We start from the raw sequence: 3,532 nt of genomic DNA on the forward strand, positions 1-3,532 counted from the left end.
GCGCTAGATAGTTGTTGTAGGATCGACTAGTCACGACTAACTAGTGTGGATGCGCGAGTATGCGAGTGCGTGCACTCTTCTTGAATAGTACCGGGAATCCCAATATTTGGAATATGGATATTTGCTATCTTTTTATTCTTTCAACTTTTCTAGTGCAATGTTATATATTTCTTTGTTTTCATTAAATACATCCTCACTGCAGGAGAGCATATTCTTATTTCAATATTTTAACAAGACAATTTGTGATAACTGTTGGATGATTGCTATTTTTGTTGATGTATGTGATTTTTGAGTTAGGCTTATGGGATCTTTCTGATTTGGCAGACACCATTTGTTTTCTAACGAAGCACTTTCAAACTTGGGATACTGGTAGAATGTGTCATATAAAACATCTTTTTCTCTTAGCCTTGTTAAGAAAAGTTTCTATATTCCAAGTTATTTCATGTTAAAAGTTGTCGTATTTCGGTAATTTCAACCAATCACTGACGTCTATTGAAGTGAAAATGATTACTGCTGTGGATTGTCAACAACACGTTCTGGCGGTGTAATGGGATCTTTTCCCTTGAATAAAATTACTGCCGTTGTTTGTCAACAACAACTATCGGCGGTACTGTTATTTATGACATCGTTCATGAGTTTGTACTGGTTTTAGCTTTAGGGTTTTAGGGTTAGGGTTAGGGTTTTAGGGTCAGGGTTAGGGATAGGGTTTTAGGGTCAGGGTTAGGGTTTTAGGGTTAGGGATAGGGTTTTAGAGTTAGGGTTAGGGTTTTAGATAATCTCGTTTCAAACCACTCACCCAATGAAGGATTACCAGTGACTAACGATATATACACCGCCACAAATTATTGTTGACAAAGAACAGCAGTAACAGTATTCAGCTGAATAGACGTCAGTGATTGGTTGAAATTACCAAAATACGACAATTTTTAACATGAAATAACTTCGAATATAAAAATTTCTCTCTGTTCTATAAGACAAAATATACAAGTATACGAAGTTTTAAAGTGTTTTGGTAGAAAACACACTAAATAAAAACTAAATAAAAAATGGTGTCCACCAAATCAGAAAGATCCGGCTTATGTTATAGACCTAAGAGGAGGTTAAAATTAACATCTAGAAAATTAACAGAGTTGTGTTCTGTTTCTATAGAAATTTTAAAACCAAAACAGAGGAAGAATTTGTGGAGTTGTTTTTTATAAAGTTTTAATTTTATATTAGAAGGTTTTTTTAAATAATAAACAAAGTGTTATCCCTGTATAGACCACTATATATTTCAGGAAATTTATTATTAAATTTATGGAGAATATATAGACCAACTAAATTGGTGGCTTCAGCTGAGTCCGGAGAACCTATTGCCACATCAAAGCAGTTGGGTGTGTCCTTGCGAGCCCACAGTTTGTTATCAAACATAATTACTGATTTTCCGGCTGCAAGTATGACTTTGATTTCTCTCGTGGTTAGTTCAGAGTTGTTTTTAGCAAATAATAAAGTACTATTTAAGACAGTGGGGTTAATTGATGAGTAATAGTTATTAATATCTCTGCAGGAATCTATAGTTAGTTTTACTTTTGATTTTTTTAAACCAATCTTATTACTTATTGGCTATTTGACCATAAGTCAAGTTTAATTTTGTTTTTTATTTTAACTATGTGTTTGTCCATTATGTGTTTACTCAGTTTACCTATATCTGATCTAGTAGGGCAAATTAGTCTAACTTTAGGGTTAGTTTGGAAATTTTCTTTATGGTCCTTTAAAGATATTCTAGGCCTTACAGGAAAGAAAAGTTCACTTCTATCTTCAATAGCATAATCATTCATAATTCTTTGGGCTTCAAGGTTTATATCTCTTAGTGTGTTGTTGTTGCTCACTATCTTGTATTTTTTTTTTTTTTTTTTTGGTGATTCCATTTGAAAGTAGTTGCAGTAAATCAATGTGCAAGTTATACAAGATTTCTGTTTTGTCAGATTTGACAAGAATTCCTTGTTTTGATTTCAGGTCGGAGATGATGGATTTTAATTTATGTTAGTGTTGGTCTCTGAGTGGGTGTTTGACAAATTTAATGTTCCTAACTACTTGCCACAGGTCATCTTCAAAAGCTTCTAAGTCTTTATTTGGTGGTGGGTATTTTCTGGTTTTAAAATATTTTTTAATTATGTTTTCATTGTTAGTTTCAGCTGGGTTGCTCCATTGGTCTACTTGATTAGTTTCTATATAAAAATTGTAAGTATTCCATCTAATTCTATGTATGAAGTCTGTAGTTTTTTTTAATCACTTTCTTCAAATATTCCTTTTTAGATGGTATCGAAATGTCTTTAAGTGATACATCCAAATTTATATGCTCCATTTTTCCAGCGGAATGTCCAAAATAATTTTTATATATATATTTTTTGTGGATATATTATAAAAATCGATAGAAGATATTTATATATACATAAAGTCATGTAAAATGATCAAACAGATATGATAACAATTTAAAAAGAAAGTCCTTAGGTAAAGAAAATACGTGGTGGTGGTTTCAGCAGACTGCAGCTTTGTTTGTCACTATGGAAACAGGCACCAATGCATCTGCAACTTTTGATTGGCTAAAACTACCCGAAATTTGCAAATTTTAAAAGTTATTAATTTTTTATTTCTTAATTTATAGCAAAAATGAATTTCCTTTTCATAATTAGCATACAACAAAAAACCTTGAATGTATGTATGTGGGGATATATACATATATATATGAATGAGGTCATATATATATGAAATAGAAACACTTATATGCACATGGGAATGTACTCTTGTAATGTAGTTAATTTGAGGAAGTTAAGTCCTCATTAGGGATCATATAATCCAAGATATTCCACTTGATGAGTTTTACTCAATCAGAAAACAGGATTTGGAAGCTGGAATTTTCTTTCTGATAGTCGTCTGTCACAAAATGAAAGCAAAAACATTACAACTACAAAATATTAATAAATAAAATGAAAGCAAAACATTATGACAATGAAAGTTGTAAGAAGCTTTGAAATTTTAAATAAAGTCATGTGAAATGATTGAACATACATATAAATAATTTAAAAAGGAAAAAAATGCTCAGTGAAATGTTTTTGCAAAAGATTATGCCTCCTCCCATTACATTAGGGTTTATGGTTAGGCTTCAGTTTTAGGGTTAGGGTTTGACTCATCATCAAAGAAATTACATAAGCTAAGTGTTGGTGGTTCAAGCAGCAGACTACAGTTTCACTTAAAAGTTTTGATAAGTTTTAATGAATAAAGTCATGTAAAATGATCAAACAGATATGATAACAATTTAAAAAGAAAGTCCTTAGGTAAAGAAAATACGTGGTGGTGGTTTAAGCAGACTGCAGCTTTGTTTGTCACTATGGAAACAGGCACCAATGCATCTGCAACTTTTGATTGGCTAAAATTACCCGAAATTTGCAAATTTTAAAAGTTATTAATTTTTTATTTCTTAATTTATAGCAAAAATGAATTTCCTTTTCATAATTAGCATACAACATTATATCAGTACAGTAATCCCTTGACT

The sequence above is a fragment of the Octopus bimaculoides genome, chromosome 20, assembly GCF_001194135.2.
Source record: "Octopus bimaculoides isolate UCB-OBI-ISO-001 chromosome 20, ASM119413v2, whole genome shotgun sequence".
Taxonomy (NCBI): domain Eukaryota; kingdom Metazoa; phylum Mollusca; class Cephalopoda; order Octopoda; family Octopodidae; genus Octopus; species Octopus bimaculoides.